Raw genomic sequence first — 19,191 nt, forward strand, 5'->3', positions numbered from 1 at the left:
GCTTTCATTAATTTGCAAATTAAAGGGTGTTGACCCGCAGGAAAATTATTAATAAAAGAATGTTTAGCAGAAATAGCAGATCTAGAAATGTTAATAGTTCTGTAAGCTAATCCTGAATCAAAAGGAGACGTAAGAAAATTAATAATAGTAGTTACATCAACTGAAAGGGGATCCAAACCTCTCTCCAAGCACCAGCTAGACCATCTGGTCCATGCGGAAAAATAGCATTTTTTGGTCCCAGGGGCCAGTGAGTCCTGGAGGAGTTCCTTAGCTTGTTGTGATAAGCCTTGGAGAGATGATGATTGCCCGAAATTGACCAGGATATGAGACGAAGAGATCCTTGAAGGATAAGATCGTGAGGATGACCTTCTGGATTTGACAAGAGAAGAGGGAAAATAGGAAGAAGAACAGGATGGTTGACAGATAGTTCTAGGAGAGACGGGTACCAAGGTTGAGATGGCCAAAGGGGAGTGATTAGAGGAATTGAAAGGAGATCCCGTCGGACTACTGAAATGGTTCTCTGAATCATGGAGAAAGGGGGAAACGCATAAGCTATCTGAAGAGGCCAAGGGTGGAGAAATGCATCGATCGCCAGGGCATCTGGATCTGGACGCCAACTGAAGTAAGGCTGAATTTGAAAATTCAGTCTCGAAGCAAACAGATCCATTGTAAAGGGTCCTCTGAGAGACTGGAGCGAATGAAAAATCTGAGGGTCCAGTTTCCAATCACTCGAGTCTGTCAGATAACGAGAACCCCAATCCGCTGCGACATTGGATAAACCTGGAATATATTCTGCTTTGACAGAAATATTTCTGTCCAAGCAAAGGTGAATACATTATTTCGTAATAATGGATAAATCTCTCGATTTTGTACCACCGAGACGATTCAAATAACGTACTGCAGAAATATTGTCCATTCTGAGTAAAATGGACACAGGAAAATAATTTTTGACAAAACATTTGACTGCAAAAGAGCCTGCCAAAAGTTCTAAGCAATTGATATGAAAACTTTTTTCTTCTGATGACCATTTCCGCCCGTAATTGAGGGGCCGCAACGAGCTCCCCAGCCTGAATGACTGGCATCGGATTCTATAATTAAATCCAGAGCTTTTCCAAAAACGGCTCTCCCGTTCCAAGCTTCTATGTGAGAGAGCCACCATGAAAGTTCTTCTTTGGCTTCTGAAGATAGACGAATCAAGTGGGAATATGAAAGACCTTTCTGAAGATGAAATATTTTCAAACGTTGAAGTTCCCTGTAATGAAGAGGAGCAGGGAAAATAGCCTGAATAGAGGATGAGAGTAACCCAACTATTCTGGCTATAGTCCTGATGGGAACTAAAGATAAAGAAAGAGTTTTTGAAATTTCTTTCTTGATGTTCACAATTTTTTCTCTGGGTAAACTGAGTGTAGAATTCAAAGTGTCTATTTGGAAACCTAAAAAGGTTAAAGATTTTGTAGGAGAAAGAACTGATTTCTCTTTGTTCACTAAGAAACCTAAGTTTTCCAAAATATAAATAGTAAGCAGGAGTTGAGATTTTAAAATGACAGAACTCTGATTCATAATTAAGATATCGTCTAAATAAATGATAAGACGAACACCTCTTAAGCGAAGCCAGGTAATAATCGGCTTCATTAATTTGGTGAAAATCCAAGGCGCCGAAGACAAACCGAAAGACATACAAGTGAAACTCCAAATGTTGCCTTCCCAAACAAAAGTGAGAAATTTCCTGTGTTCCTGAGCAACAGGAATTGTAAGATATGCGTCTGTCAGATCTAATCTGACTAAAAAATCGTTGTCTAAAAGGCAATCTCTGAGGAGATGGATTCCTTTCATTTTGAAATGTTGATAGACAACAAAGGCGTTTAACCCCTTAATGACAACTGACGTACCAGGTACGTCATTCAAAAACTAACAGTTAATGACAATGGACGTACCTGGTACGTCAGTTGTCTAACAGAGTGCTGGAAGCGATCACAAATGCTTCCAGCAGCTCTGAGGGTATTGCAGTGATGCCTCGATATGGAGGCATCCTACAATACCACTTTACAAGCCTCCGATGCAGAGAGAGCCTGTCTGTGGCCCTCTCTGCACCGGTAGCGATGGTGCCAGTGTCCGCCGGGTGTGAGGGTGCGCGCGCGTGCACGATGCGCGCGCGTGCACGATGCACGCGTGCACGAGTGGTGAGGGTGCACGTGAGCGTGCACGTGCACGTGCACGGGGCGCGTGCACGTGCGTGTGCACGGGGGGCGCGCACGTGCACGCGTGCACGTGCACCCATTCTCCACACTGACACCAATGAATGAGGGCAGAAAGGGAAAAAAAAGGGATTTTTTTAAAAAAATATATAAAAGGATCTGGGAGGGGGAGGAGGTGGGGGTGGGGGTATTGTGGGGGGGCTGCTACACTACAGTTTTTAAGTAAAAAAATTAAATAAAAATACTTTTTGGGGTTTTTTTGGGGCCAAACTGGGTACTGGCAGACAGCTGCCAGTATCCAAGATGGCGGTAATTAGGTAGGGGAGAGGGTTAGAGAGCTGGAGGGGGGATCAGGGAGGTTGGGGCTAAGGCAGGGGTCCATCACAGCTAAAATATTTTATCATTTTTATTTAAAAAAAAAAAAAAAAAACTCTTTTATTTAGTACTGGCAGACTTTCTGCCAGTACTTAAGATGGCGGGAACAATTGTGGGGTGGGGGAGGGAAGAGAGCTGTTTGGGAGGGATCAGGGGGTGGGATGTGTCAGGTGGGAGGCTGATCTCTAAAATTAACCCTGCAAGCTCCCTACAAGCTACCTAATTTAACCCCTTCACTGCTGGGCATAATTAACGTGTGGTGCGCAGCAGCATTTAGCGGCCTTCTAATTACCAAAAAGCAACACCAAAGCCATATAAGTCTGCTATTTCTGAACAAAGGGGATCCCAGAGAAGCTTTTACAACAATTTCTGCCATAATAGCACAAGCTGTTTGTAAATAATTTCAGTGAGAAACCTAAAATTGTGAAAAATTTAGTTTTTTTTTTTATTTGCTCGCATTTGGCGGTGAAATGGTGGCATAAAATATACCAAAATGGGCCTAGATAAATACTTGGGGTTGTCTACTACACTACACTAAAGCTAAAATTAACCCTACAAGCTCCCTACAAGCTCCCTAATTAACCCCTTCACTGCTGGGCATAAAACACGTGTTGTGCGCAGCGGCATTTAGCGGCCTTCTAATTACCAAAAAGCAACCCCAAAGCCATATAAGTCTGCTATTTCTGAAAAAAGGGGATCCCAGAGAAGCATTTAAAAACCATTTGTGCCATAATTGCAGAAGCTGTTTGTAAATAATTTCAGTGGGAAACCTAAAGTTTGTTACAAATTTTGTGAAAAAGTGAACTTTTTTTTTTTTTTTATCGCATTTGGCGGTGAAATGGTTGCATTAAATATACCAAAATGGGTCTAGATCAATACTTTGGGATGTCTTCTAAAAAAAAATATATACATGTCAAGGGATATTCAGGTATTCCTGACAGATATCAGGGTTCCAATGTAACTAGCGCTAATTTTGAAAAAAAGTGGTTTGGAAATAGCGAAGTGCTACTTGTATTTATTGCCCCATAAATTGCAAAAAAAGCAAAGAACGTGTAAACATTGGGTATTTCTAAACTCAGGACAAAATTTAGAAACTATTTAGCATGGGTGTTTTTTGGTGATTGGAGATGTGTAACAGATTTTGGGGGTCAAAGTTAGAAAAAGTGTGTTTTTTTCCATTTTTTCCTCATATTTTTTTTTTTTTTTTAGTAAATTATAAGATATGATGAAAATAATGGTATCTTTAGAAAGTCCATTTAATGGCGAGAAAAACGGTATATAATATGTGTGGGTACAGTAAATGAGTAAGAGGGAAATTACAGCTAAACACAAACACTGCAGAAATGTAAAAATAGCCATTGTCATTAAGGGTAAGAAAATTGAAAAATGGTCCGGTCATTAAGGGGTTAAGGATCTTAAATTTATAACTGGTCGAAATTGACCATTTTTGTTTTTTACGAGAAAAAGATTGCTTAGGAAACAATTTTGAGGATTTAAAACTGGTGCTATTGCATGTTTTGAAAAAAGGGTTGATATTTCGTTCTGGACCAGAGTTCTTTCTGAAACAGAAAATTTTATTGGAAGAGGAAGAGAATTTTGGATAGGAGGAGAAATAAAATCTATAAAAAGCTCTGAAATTGTTTGAAGAACCCATTGATCTGTAGTTATGAGATTCCAATTTTGAGCAAAAAGAGCGATTCTGCCTCCTATAATGTCTTGGGAAGAAACATGAAAAGGAAGAAAAGGATTTACCTTGAGGGGTACGAGATCTTTGTCTTGATCGTTGAAAACGTGGATTCCAATATCTGGAAGGAAAGAAACCTGAGGAGGCTGGATTCTGGAATTGTCTTTGATGAAATTGGTATTGTTGATTAGCGAATTGACTCGCATATTGAGACCGATTGGGGTATGATGGACGGCCGGGAAAACGGCCTCTACCTTTCCCGGCCTGGTAAGAAAAACGATCCTGATAAAATATTTTCTTCATTGAGGTTCTTACTTTGTTTAGGTTTGAAAAAGTGTTAACATAGCTATTTAACTCTTTAATAAAGGTGTCTCCAAATAGTAGACCATTGGTATCAGAATGGATTTCATTTACTGCAAAATCGCATACTCTTGGGTCAATTCTTCTCAAAATATTTCTCCTACGCTCAGTAAACATGGCTGAGTTAGCATTACCAAGGAAACTGAGCATCCTTTGCAGCCATTCCCTAACAATAACAGGGTCCAATAAAGTATTATTGTAAACAGCCTGTTCAGACAAGTCAAAAAGTTTAGATAAAGGACCTGCTAAGTCTAACATTTTATCCTGGCAAACCTTCCATGCCCTATCCATCCCTTTTTTAAGCTTAAAACCAGAAGAACCAATAAACTTAAGTATCTTAGGGTCAACTTCAGGGGTACAACTGGCATTATTAGGGAGAATAGGTCTGGGGCATTCAGCTCTCATTTTATTCTGAGAATCTCTTTTTAAAGGCTGACGTAATTGAAAATCAATGAAATCTGCTATATCAGAAGATGGACACCACTCAGCAGATCTAGGATGATGTAATTCATCCGCGTTAAATCTAGGATTACCTAGACAATCATAAAAAAAAATATTACGGTGTTTAGATTTCTTTAAACACTTTTTACATTTCTTGACCTTCGGAGAAGCCGAAGAATCCTCAGAAGAAAAATGAGTTAAAAATTCATTAGAATTATCTGAATCCAAGAGGAATCAGAGTTAAAATCAGTAGAAGAAACACAATATAATGTATCTTTTTTGGCCAAAGCCTCTCCCATAAGTGACCTCTTGGGAGTAGAGGAAATAGCAGGTGTTTTCCTTCCTTTCTTGCAAGGAATAAAAGAACTGGAAGCAAGTTGGCGTGATTTTTTTACCAACTTTTTACTCGCTTTAATAGCGCTAGAAACAGTTATTTTGCTCTTTACAGCCTTTTTTTGTGTTAGATTTATTAATTAAAAGGGAAATTTTTTCCAACATAGAATTCATAGAAGTATCTATCATATTTTGAACACCCTCAACATTGACAGTATTAATTTCAGAATTTTGAGACATTTTAATAACTAAATTAATTGATAAATAAATTGAGTACAATTATTTTAAATAAATAAACAACAAATTAATTAATAATTAAAATTAAGAATTGACCCAAAATATATAAAATCTTATCAAATAAATATGAACAGTAAATGTTAAGACTTTTTTAAAAAACTAATAAATTAAATGACTAAAATAGTCACTAGATGGAGACACAGACCAGCTTTTGAAAAATAAATCACTGAAATAGAGCTTCCGAAAATGAGCAACAAAGTTGCGACTGACAGTAATTGAAAACTATGCCACACTGAGGAGAAGAGGGCGGGAAAGATAGGGGCGGGACTGGTACGTAGTGAGAGGAAAATGGAGACCTATTGCGCATGCGCACAGACACGGTATAGACAAAATGGAGATCGGGCAGCACAGAGGAAGGATAAGAAGAGAAAATAAAAACGGAATGAAATAAAACCTAAGGGAGGGAGAACCGAAGGTAACAAACAAGCAAATATGGGTAATATAACAAAATAAAAAACAAACCAAAAACGAACTAAGATAAAAATAAACAAAAACGGACTGAAAGTAACAATACAATAAAGATGCAATTGAAATATTTTTATATACTAAATAAAAAACAAATAGTAAACGAAATAATATAGCAATGTATTTATTAACCAAAATAATGAAATACTTATCTCCTTCAAGCAGTAAAAGAAAGAGGATTTGCTATTTGATGTTGGACAGTTTATAGGTTATATTCTCAAGCTGATTGGTCACTTTGTTTTAGTTTAACCAGTTCTCCTTTTTTATTGGTCACTGGTCTGTACACTGTTTTTGCTGTCTTTTTCAAATGTTGACAGTTATTTGTATTTATTTCTATATACTTTTAAAAACTGCATTTAAGTAGTAAAGGAAAGAAAGCAAAATATGAGTCTCTGGTCTTGTAATAAAATCTTTGTATTTTCTTTGAGTTCTGGGGCAGGAATATATTTCAAATTAGACTGTTGCTTGCAAAGGGCAGTTTAACAGCTGAATGAAAATCCTTGTATTTTCTTTGAGTTCTGGGGCAGGAATATATTTCAAATTAGGTTGTTGCTTGCAAAGGGCAGTTTAACAGCTGAATGAAAATCCTTGTATTTTCTTTGAGTTCTGGGGCAGTAATATATTTCAAATTAGGCTGTTGCTTGCAAAGGGCAGTTTAACAGCTGAATAAAAATCCTTGTATTTTCTTTGAGTTCTGGGGCAGGAATATATTTCAAATTAGGCTGTTGCTTGCAAAGGGCAGTTTAACAGCTGAATGAAAATTCTTGTATTTTCTTTAAATTCTGTGGCAGGAATATATTTCAAATTAGGCTGTTGCTTGCAAAGGGCAGTTTATTTTCTGACACATATTTACTTGATAAAACAATACAAGTTTTAAGTGAAAGTAAATTTTAGCCCTTTACAACACATCCAAGTATTGTATACATTCAAAATAGTAAGATCGCTATATTTTTATTTTAAAATTCTGTGAATTTTGACTTTTATTTTAAAATTTATTTCTCCTACCGTTATCCTTCATGCTCCGCCCATCTTAGACTTCCTATGTTTCTGTGTGTTGACGTATAGAGGCGTCCCACCCGCTCTATACGTATGTCAAATGCACGTTCACAAGCAAAGAACGTATTACGCATGCGCGAATCGTAGATATTCCCTTTAATGCGCATGCGATTCTGTGATGAGCCTCTTTACAACGCGCATGCGTGAATCACGGTGGAAACATAGTACTCAATGAATGACACAGTGTATTCATTCAGTACTATGCTATTTGCGCAACTGACAGCTGCATTTGTGACAACGGGAGCCGATTAGAAAAAGTTTAATATTATTTTGATTTTAAGTACCGTATTTACAAATTCAATGTATAGACACTACAATATTATTAATATATATTACTAGTTTATTGATTATTAGTATTTCTATATTATTTATAGTCTAAACCTAAAATTGGACAATAAGTTTTATGTTTGATATCATAAATATATTTTTAAAAAATCATAATAGCTAAAAACAAATCGCTATGACACAATAGCATCGCTTTTGAATTGAAGTGAAATGGAAAGATACTTTTTTTCTATGATCAATTCACGTATTGGTTACATTTTGATCATAGTAATAAATAGAAAGCCGACAAATAAATCTTTCTTTTGGGCAAACTAAAAACGATTGATTACATAAGTATTACGCATTGACATTTGGTTCAATAATAGATGTTCCAATTGTTGTTTAGAGCAGCTATATACTTACTTCTAAATAGTGATCGCTATTAATGCGATGTGATTCAATGTTGCTGAAACGCAGGGTAAAATGATGACGTCCTCGGCTGTTCTCAAACAAAAGGTGTGCGCATGAGCACAAAAAAGATTTGCCGCATGCGCAATTGAACACATAGGCGGATGACGTTGGCTCACGGCCGCTTAACGGCCAGAAAGTCAATAGGTCAGGAAGTAAAATGAGCGGAAAAAAAACGGGTTATATTGCAAGTTAAAAAATATTGAGTTTATTTGCGGCGAAAATGTAATTTACATGCAAATTTGTACAAAATCATGACTGAAACTCCTATTTATTTTCAATGAACTATGTAACTGAGGAGAGCGGAGCACATAACTTTACTTTTACTTTAAGCTGAAAGTAAGACTACATTTTCTATTTCAGCAGCTTATTCATTTTTCCTATGCTTTTTTTTTTTTTCAAAGCTTTATTAAAGAATAAAGAAAAGAACAGTACATACATCAAAAAGTGATGATACATAAAGTTTAGACATATCATCTGCTATAATGTCCGTAGCAGAGCTATAAAGTCTTTGTAAACATTGAATGGTTTGGAAGTGATGGACAGTTCATGAATAGTTCCAACTTCCCATTCATAATTATTTTGATGTATAACAAAAAGAAAAGTATCACAACTGTTTTGCAATATATAACTTGATTAAATAACAGATAGTTCGGACAAGGGGAAACACGAATTCCCACAACAGAAGTGAGGGAACTCAAAGAGAGAAGAGGGAAAGAGAAAAAGAAAAAAGATAGAAAAGAGGGGGGAGGAGGAAGAAGGATAGGAGAGAAGAGGGAAGAAAGAGAAAAAAAATGGGGGGGGGGAGGTGTCATAGGGGGAGGGAGAAGGGAAAGTCTACCATTCCTCCCAATGAAGGGAGGGTGTCAAACTAAGCCACAGAAAGTCAGATGAGAGTACAGTGTCATCTAGCCAGATACATCTTTATGTATTAGGTCCTGAGTCAGAAAACGCCTGTCTCCAACTGTCAAGCATAAATTCATGGATTTCTACCCTATCGTCTCTCAGAGATCGATACCTTTCAAGCAGTAGGTATCTATCTACCTGAGTGGTCCACTCCAGCACCAAGGGAACTTCAACACGCTTCCATTTCCTAGGGACGAGAGATTTAGCGCTATTAAGCATTATGAAAAAAAGCTGCTTTGTTGGTTTGTCCCTAAATTTAGGAAGGCCATGATATAATAAGAGATTGGGTGATCTAGGTAAGGGGGATCCAATTATTGTCTCCATTTTATCCAAGACTGAGTGCCAATATGGTTCAACATGTCTGCATCCCCACCAGATGTGTATGAGAGTGCCCTGCTCCCCGCAACTGCGCCAACACTTCCCATCTGTCTGTTTATATATTTTCTGTAGTCTGTCAGGCGTAAGATACCACCTAGACAAGTATTTGTAATTGGATTCCAATACTCTTGCCAAAACAGAGGATTTCGCGTGGGCACTAAATATCTTACTCCACTCTTTGGCAGTAGGAGGGGGGTTAAGATCTCTGTTCCACTGTCGCACATACCCGGGGGGTGGCGTGTCCTTATGTGAAAGAAGTAGACGGTAAGCTATAGAGATCATGTGTCTAGGCGTGTGTGGTAATAAGCATAAGGATTCTAGTACTGTTGGTTGTCTAGTTATTTGACTAGTGTTTTTATTGGTCAACAGAAAGTGTTGAAGTTGTGTATGAAAATACCAGGAGAGTTCTAGCCCAGTGCGTTCCAATTCGGCCCTATTTATGAGTTTCCGTTCCGAGAGGAGTCGGTGGAAGGTCACTTGTGAAATCAGTATTTTGTCAGTCCGAGTCCGTTGTGTGCAAGTGAAGGGCATGTCCAGGTTGTCTAAGAATGGTGTGAGTGGCGAGGGGTTCGAGGTTATGTAAGGATATTCTATTATAGTACGGTCCCAACACGCAAAAAAATCTCTAAGAAATGGATAATTGTCTATCAGTTTTGGTCTGGATTTAGCTGAAACCCAAGATTGTTTTACAAATTTGGACTCAGGTTTTATCTTTAGAATTATGACACCACTCCACCTGGTGCTGGAGAGTGATTGCTTTTTTGTATGCAACAAGGTTGGGGACTCCCAAACCTCCTCTGTCTTTAGATAGGTAGAGGGTTTTTCACGCGGCCTCACCCCTCTCCAAATAAATTCCTCTAAAACGTTCTGTAATTTGCACAGGTAATGAGTAGGTAGGGGTATCGGGAGAGTCTGGAGGAAAACAATATTCTAGGTAGGATGTTCATTTTTACAATACCGATTCTCCCAAGCCAAGAAACTGGCTTGTTTCTCCAAGAAGAAAGATCTCCTGTAACTGTGGTTAGTAAATTTATATAATTTACTTCATAAAGTGCGTCCACAGTCGGAGTGAGGGATATCCCCAGATATTTGAGGGAGCGGGTTTGGATGCGCAAGGGGCATAGGGAAGAGAGCTGGCTAAGTTCTTGCTGCGGGAGGTTGATATTTAAAAGTTCAGATTTAGATTTATTTAGATGAAAATTTGAAAACCTACCATATTCCTCAAATTCTCTCAACACCTCTGGGAGTGACGTCAAAGGTTTAGACAAAGAAAGCAAAACGTCATCCGCATACATGGATAACTTGTGTTCCTGGTCTCCTATCTGGAGACCCGTGATGTTCACATTATTCAAATTCTCTGGGCTAGGACTTCCATGACCAGGGCAAACAACAGTGGTGACAGGGGGCACCCCTGTCTGGTGCCATTTGATATACTAAGTGGGTCGGAAAGTATATTGTTTACCCTGACCTGTGCTGAAGGGGCTGCGTAAAGGGAAAAAATTCTATATACAAAAGCCAGACCAAACCCCATCTTTGACAGGACCACTTTTAAAAACTTCCAGCTGATCCTGTCGAAGGCTTTCTCTGCATCCATAGATACCAGAATCGACGGGATCTTTTGAACTTGTGCAAAATTACTAAGAAGGCTAGCCTTTATGGTATTGTCCTTGGCCTCTCGGCCAGGCACAAAGCCCACCTGGTCAGGTGAGATCAGTTGTGGTAAGAATTTGTTTAATCTATTGGAAAGAATTTTAGCAAAAATCTTTATGCCCACGTTGAGAAGTGAAATTGGTCTGAAGTTTTCGGGTTTATTAGGTTATTTTCCTCTTTTTAGTCCCTTTTCGACATATTATGGACCTCTCTTGGATCCATTCATACAATATATAGGAAACATGTAGGGATAGTTAGTTACAAACATAACATACAAAAAAAACTGGTTGAATAGTAAAACTACATTTGCCTAACCTTATCAACAGGAAGATTGAAGATAGAGTGTATCATTAGAGAGGATGGTTGGCTTCAGATGATATGTAAACTTAACTGGGGTTATATCTGACAGGACCTCATAGGGAAATTATCATGGGGGGGGCTATAAGAGGCTTATGCCTGAGGCAAAGAGCAAGTTAATAGTCGAGGACTCTGAGTGTAAGTGAGGGAAAGAGGTCAAGGCTTTAAATATAGCTAGAGGTGCGATGCTAAGTCATGTGACATCCTGGCCGTCAGCAACACAGCTAATTATACAACAAGGTTGGCCAACCCCTCTTGCTGCCCAGACTTCCCCTATGTCAGAGAGTAATGTCATTAAGATCAAAATGTGTTCCCCTATATTACGGTAGAGACCTCTGCTGACGGTGCCCACATATTACACAAGGGCACATGTAAAATCATCCTCCAACATATTATCCTCATAATGTGATACCGCTAAAACTATAAGCAACAAACAGTCAACGGGGCATCTGAACTAAACTTATACACAGCACTACTACTTTATATGATAAAACAGGCTGATATTTTTGTTCAGTAAGGCTCTCAGCCATTATCAAAACACCAGTGTGCCCATACCAACATCGTCACATAGCAATGAACGTGCTGTGCATGTATATAGTTGGGACGATATCTCTGAGTCCCAGATAAACATAGAAGTAGTCCAGTGGCTATCAGTGTCTCATCAGGTGGGTCTATTACCCCGCCGTCCACTCGTGCTGCAGAACATAATAGTGTCCATAATTTTGTGTCCACAGCGGTCTGTAGTGTGGGGGTGCAAATGTGTTTCCCCAAATTAAACAGCAGGGTCACTTGGTGCGGTGGTGACTCCGCTATATGGTGCAGGGTAATAGGCAAGAGAGCCGACTCATCGGATCGCTGACATTGTAGATCAGGCTGATATCTGCTTGAGGAGCTCCTGAAATTAGGTAGCGGTTCACGATCTTTGCGCTTTGGTGGTGAAGTATGTGTGCATGGGATCATCTTGTTTGACATCGTCTGCTGGGAGCGATATTCCCCCTTAGACAGAGCGCTGGCGTTTTCCTTGCAGTAAATAATTTGTAAGTTTTCGTCGCCATCTGCATCTGCTAGACTAGGATGTTGTTTTGTTATAATGGCAGATGTCTCAGTCTGGTGCCTTTTATCCTCCATTGTCACTTGTAGTCTGTGCATTAGATTATCGTAGGGTGCAGACTCCATGAGCCGGCACATAAGGGATACAAGTTTTACCGGTATGTCTTCCCAGAACTCTGGGTTGTCTACTCTCGCCATGAGTTGTTTATTTACCCCCTCAGAGGTCCCGCCAAAGTAGAATTTTGCTAAGTAGTTTGTCGGCACTCAGTCCAGTGTTGTGGGTTGTAGAGACACAGTAAGTCAGTTTGTTCTGACAGCACTGTTCACCCGGCTCTACCCGGGGGGGAGGTGAATGCCTAGGAAAAGTAGGCCACCGCCATAGGCCCTTGAACTCCGATCTGAACCTCCAGTATCATGTAAACAGCTGAAAAAAAGGGAAAATATAATGCCCCGACAGTCAGTACTGTGGGGTGTTTAGATGATATAATCTTTTCTTGCTGTTTAAGGATAATAACCGGCGGGTTATTAAGGTTTCCTCTGGAGCCCACAGAAAATGTGTCCTATCCAGAACACAGCTCGGACACGCCCCAAAGTTTTCGGGTTTATTAGGTGGCTTGCCTGGCTTTGGGATGGTCATAATGTGGGCCAAAAGCATGGAAGGGGGGAATCCCTGGGAGGTGTCTATTGAGTTGAAAAAGCGGGCCAGATGAGGTGACAGTATTGGTTTATAAAGTTTATAATACTTGGCACTAAAGCCATCTGGACCAGGGCTCTTACCTATCATCATCAATCATCAATTATATTCGATACTTCTTCTGAGGTAATTGAAGCATCAAGAGCCTCCCTCTCTACTTGTGAAAGGGATGGTAAAGTAATTGAGTCCAGGTAGGAACCCAGATCCGGAAAAAACAACTTCCCACCCCCTCCTGACGAGGGATGGGGAGGGTGCTGTATGTTGTATAGTTTGTGATAGTATGTCCGTAAAGTCTCATCAATAGCCGGACTGTTTGTGAGTGCGGTGTTAAGCCTGTCGTCTACGGAATGAATATGTGTTTTCAGTGACTTTCTCTTAATGGCTCTCGCCAATAACTTCCCGGGTTTATCCCCAAACTCGTAATATTTTTGTTGATTTCGTAGTGCCATTTTTTGGTATTCAATAGTATGCAGGTCTTGAATTTCCTTTCTAGCCTGACTAAGTTCTGTAAGAATGTGGGTGTCTGACGGTGTCCTTTTGTGTTTCTGTTCTAGGTCACGTATGGTAGTTAAAAGTGATGAAAACTTAGTTCTAGTCTGTTTTGCCAGAATGGCTTTTTGTTTAACCAGTTCGCCCCTCAGTACGCACTTATATGCCTCCCAGATGGTATGTTTAGGAAGTTCTGTTGTGTCATTTAGTAGGAAATAGTCGGTGAGCGTAGTCTCTATCTTCCCCTTAATTATTTGATTGTTAAGGATATGTTCGTCAAATTTCCATATAAAGGGACGGTCCGGAGTCGTAGGCCAATTTAATTTACAGGGGACTGGGGCATGATCAGACCAAGTCATAGGGAGAATTTGTGTGTTCACCACAGAAGCCAGCGTCGATTGGTCAGGAATATGTAGTCAATTCTAGTATATAAGTTTTGGGGGTATGAAAAAAAAGTGTAGTCGCGTCTCGTGGGGTACTGAGTCCTCCATGTATCATGGATTGCTAGCTCTTCTACCCTGGCGTTACATTGTTTAATGATTCTTTTTGGAATGGAGGCTGTTCTCTTAGAGGTGTCTAGTTGTGGATCTAAGGGTATGTTAAAATCTCCTGCAAGGAGCAAGGCTCCTTTTTGCAGTTCCAAGATTTTGTTTGTGAGTTTTGTCATAAATTTATTTTGGTTTTGATTTGGAAAGTAAGCATTAACCAGTGTTACTGGCCTGCTGTGTAAAATGTTTACTACTATTAAATAACGACCCTCTGGATCCCTTTCTTCATGTATCATATTAAAGGCCGCTGAGTGTTTTATAAGAATTCCCACCCCGTTTTTTTTTGGTTGGGCCAGATGCAAAAAACGTCAGTGGAAATTTGGAGTTAAGCCAACGTGGTTCCCTCCCTTTCTTAAAGTGGGTCTCCTGAAAAAATATGATGTCACAGTGCAATCTGGTTGCGTCTCGTATTAAGTTAGATCTCTTTTCCGGTATATTAATACCCTTGACATTGAGTGTCATGATGGTCAGGTTGTGCGTGGCCTGAAGTGCCATCCTGCTCAGTGAATAAGTGGCAGAGGAAGTGGTAGAATAATGGGGAAGAGGGGAACAGGGAAGTAAAAAAAAAAAGGGGGGGAGAGGAGGAAATGGAGGAGAAGAGGAGGAGGGAGGGGAGAAAAAGATAAGTAAAGAAGACAAAGATCAGTTAAAAGATGACAAGAATTCAGCAGAGCTGAAGTAGAATAGAGGAAACAGAAAACAAACACTTGTACTATTCCTCCCGGCTGCAGCAAGGGGAGACGGGAAAGCACAGTAAAGTAAGCGTGGGGTCAGTATCCACACGCCCGGTCAGATAGTGGAAAAGAGGGGAAAAAAAATATCTCAAATTTAGGGATCAGATTATATTATCTAAGAAATACTGAAAACAACAGGAACAAGTGCAATTTACAATTTAGAGGACAAACAAATAAATAATGTCAGCCTATCAGGTTCTGAGCTTCCAACATATATCAGTTTTAAAACTATCCTCCCACATGGATGTACCATTATCAGTATCTTTTAATTACCCTTAGTAGGGTGGCAGTTTGTAAAAATGGAAACTAGACAATGTTACTACCGCATTACCCTCTAGACACAACTAAAGTGTATGTAATGCTGTAATATGGGCTGGTAAATAAATAAATATTTGGGGCTGAGTATGCCCTATTATACAGATAAGCATGGCTCATCTCAGCCAGAAGCAGTGTATGGTAGGTGTGCTGCCTCAATGAGGCATAGAATATTACATAGCCTCTGTTATGTTCATGTTGTTATAGTTAAGAAATCATATATTTTTATGCCATTGTTTTCTAGGCTTCCCTGTGTTTGTTCTGTACTGCCATCTACTGACACTTTTTGGTAATGCTCCTGTTTTCCAGTATCTTACCTCTGACCTTACTATGCATTTCCTTTTTGTGTATTACTCCGCCCTTGTAGTTTTATGATGTTTTCCTGTGTCATGGCTGCAGCTAACAGCCTCATGTAACAAGCACTCATGCTAATACATTGCAAGCTACGATCAGTATCATCTTTTGACCGTAAAATACTTTAACCATTCATTCATCTGCTGTATTCATTATCTGCTGTAACCTGATATTCAGAATAAAGCAACTTTGTGGATGAACAAGGTATTGGTGAGTTTAGCTATCTGACAAGGATTGTCTGCAGTGATTGTATCTTCTTATACAGGCCAGGCATAGAGGTCTCAGCAAGGGATAGATCATTATTACAACTATCTGAGTCAGAATAGTCAAAAGATGTATAGAATTCCTACAGCCTGCTATGTATATGTGTGTGTTTAATCTGCAATCAAGCTCAGGGTCATCCGCCATCTTGTGAAAGCGCATGTCGCACAAGTTTACTGCACTTCATCTGAATGTTGAAAACTGTTTCTCTGCATTGAACTGTTGCCCCACCTGTCTAAGCTGCTGTTTGCCTTCTTAAAGAGACAGTACCATTTTTTGCAAAACTTTAAAAAATGTCTAGACAAGGCTCTGAGCACTCTTTTATAGCCGAACCTATGCAGATACATCATGCCTCTGAACCCACAGACATACAGGAAGCAGATCCTGCAGATATTTCTGAACAGAGTGTAAGACCCAAACGGACAATAAAACCGACACATAAACTCAAAGAAAACTATGAATTCACTAGAGATGAGTACTCCAGCAATCTGTCAGACCTATGGGACAGAATTTCACAATGCATGTCAGTTTTGTCACACTTTAATGATCAACCAGCCAAATTGAGAGACTCTATAGATCACCTATCTGCTGCATATGAACGCTACCAGCGGCTGTCTGCAAAATACACAGCCTTCTTACAGGACTTTAATATAGAGGACTCTTCAGCAGAACTGACTAGGACTGATGCACTGGACCAACATAGAGATCTCTTAGTGCAAACGGCTAAAGAAAAGGCAGAGTTCCGCATTGCTCAACTGCAGGAGACCAGATCTCATAGATCCACATCAACTAAGCTCACTGAACGTTCTTCTAGATCCTATCGCTCCAGAAGTTCAACATTAAGCGACAAGCTAATAGAGGCCTGTGCTGATGCAGAATCAAAAAAAGTACAAAGCTCCTTTATCAGAAGTGACGCAGAAATGGAAGCCAAAAGCAAAGCACAAATAGCTGCCCAGGAAGCACAAAGCAAAGCACAAATAGCTGCCCAGCAAGCAAAGGTGGATTCCCAAATAAAGGTTTTGCAAATGGAAAAGAAAGAAGCAGCAGCCCTAGCAAGGCTGAAAGTCCTTGAACAAGCAATGGGAGAAAGTACTAATTCAGATTGCCATATCCCAGCAGATCTGGAAGACCCAGTTGAACGCACTAGTAAATACGTGCTAAAGCATAATATTTGCAACGATACAGAGTCATCTCCTGTGCCTACTACTAACACCATCGTTCTCAATCTCAACACAGAGACCTCTCAGCACCAAATGCCTGAGCCTCTTCAAATCCACAACACAAGTGCATCTAAGCAGCAAACCGCATCACCTCCCGCTGACAATAAGGTGACTTCCAGTGACAAGCCGCAGCTCAAGCCACAGCCAGCAGAATCCTTAGAGACTACACCACAGTTGAATGCTCTTGCAACATCATTTTATCCTGGTAAACTTCACCCTTCTTCACCAAAGGACAACCAAGGAGGAACTTGATTTGCTCATAAAGTGGCTGGGGCCGGAATCTGCAGATCGTGTTAAAAGACTGAGAACAGTACATGTTGACCACCCAGATGCAGGCCTTGTTGCTGCATGGGCAAGACTTGAGCAAGCCTATGGTAGCTCTGAAGCCATAGAAAGCGCTCTGTTCAAGAGACTGCAAAACTTCCCAAAAATAGGAAACAAAGACTATCGCAAGCTCCAAGAATTAAGTGACCTCCTCATGGAGCTAGAGTTGGCAAAGACAGACCCACGTCTACCTGGACTAAGCTTTCTGGACACTGCTCATGGTGTCAATCCTGTGGTGTCTAAACTGCCATATAACCTGCAAGAGAAATGGGCACAACAGGGCTCAAGATACAAAAGAGACTATAACGTATCCTTTCCTCCATTTTCATACTTTTGCAGGTACATCAGCGATCAAGCCTGGATGAGAAATGATCCCAGCTTCAGCTTCTGCGAACCCAACTTGCCTGCTTCATCATCCTTACCAACATCATCAAGGTATGATAACACGGCAGCTAAACGTAGAGACTTTAATAGAGCAATATCTGTTAAAAGAACAGACATCTCATCACCCGTATCCTCTCCTGCAAATCAGAGTGACTCAGGCGAGAGAGATAAAGACCCTAATCGTCAGTGCCCTATTCACAGGAAGCCTCACCCTCTTAAGAAATGTCGTGGGCTTAGGGCAAAGACTTTACAAGAGCGCAGGGAGATTCTCCAGAAACTTGGCGTATGCTATAGGTGTTGTGCTTCTTATGGTCACTTTGCTAAAGACTGTAAAGATGTTATAAAGTGCACAGAATGCAGTAGCGACAGACACGTTACAGCTATGCATCCTACTCCACTTCCAGACAACCCACCGCAGCTAACTGACTCCACCCCTGTCTCAATTCATGGCGGGGAGCAACAAAGTCGTGCTCCAGTCACAGCGAGTGTTTCCTCTGCATGCACAGAAGTCTGTGGAGAAGGCTTAGACTACAAATGCTGTGCCAAGGTATGTCTAGTCAAGATTTACCCACAGGATCAACCTGAGAAAGTTGCTAGAATGTATGCTATAATAGATGAACAAAGCAACAGATCCCTGGTTAAGCCTAAATTCTTTGAGATCTTCGGCATAGAGGGTAATGCAACACTGTATACTCTCAGAACCTGTTCTGGTCGTGTAGAGGCCTTTGGCAGAAGGGCCAATGGATTCATGGTCTCTCATATCAAAGGAAATGAAGGCATACCCCTACCAACATTAGTCGAGTGTGACCAGATACCAGGCGAAAGGGAAGAGATTCCTACTCCAGAGGCTGCCTATCACCATCCTCACTTAAGGCACCTTGTTGATGAGATTCCGGCAATGGACATGAATGCAGAAATCTTGGTCCTGCTAGGAAGAGACATTCTCAGAGTACATAAAGTACGCGAGCAGTGCGATGGACCAGATGATGCCCCTTATGCACAAAGACTTGATCTAGGCTGGGTGATAGTGGGCGATGTATGCTTGAATAGTATGCGTACGTCATCTGAGATCCACTCCTTCAAAACTTACATATTAGGAAATGGACGTGCATTGCACTTCAAACAGTGCTCTCATCATTATGAGGTAAGGGATAAGCCTCCTGACATCCAAATACCCGATGTTACTCCTATACTTTGTGACGACAATCTGGGTACCACAGTGTTTTGTACTACAAGTGATGACAACAAAATAGCCTTGTCAGTTGAAGACAGAGAATTCATCAAAATAATGGACAAAGAATTCTTCAAGGACGCATCTAACAACTGGGCTGCACCATTGCCTTTTCGTGCTGCAAGGGTCAAACTCCCAAACAATCGTGAACAGGCGATATCCAGATTCAACTCACTTCAACGAACACTAAAGAACAGGCCCGAAATGAAGGACCATTTCATTACTGCTCTTGACGGAGAAAAGGAGTATGGTGTGGATGCTCGACACTTCGTTGAGAGAGACTTCTATGTCGACGATGGACTTAAATCTTTACCTGTAGATGGAGAAGCCATAGATCTGCTCCAAATGACACAAGGTA

This window comes from Bombina bombina, chromosome 1 (assembly GCF_027579735.1).
Source record: "Bombina bombina isolate aBomBom1 chromosome 1, aBomBom1.pri, whole genome shotgun sequence".
Taxonomy (NCBI): domain Eukaryota; kingdom Metazoa; phylum Chordata; class Amphibia; order Anura; family Bombinatoridae; genus Bombina; species Bombina bombina.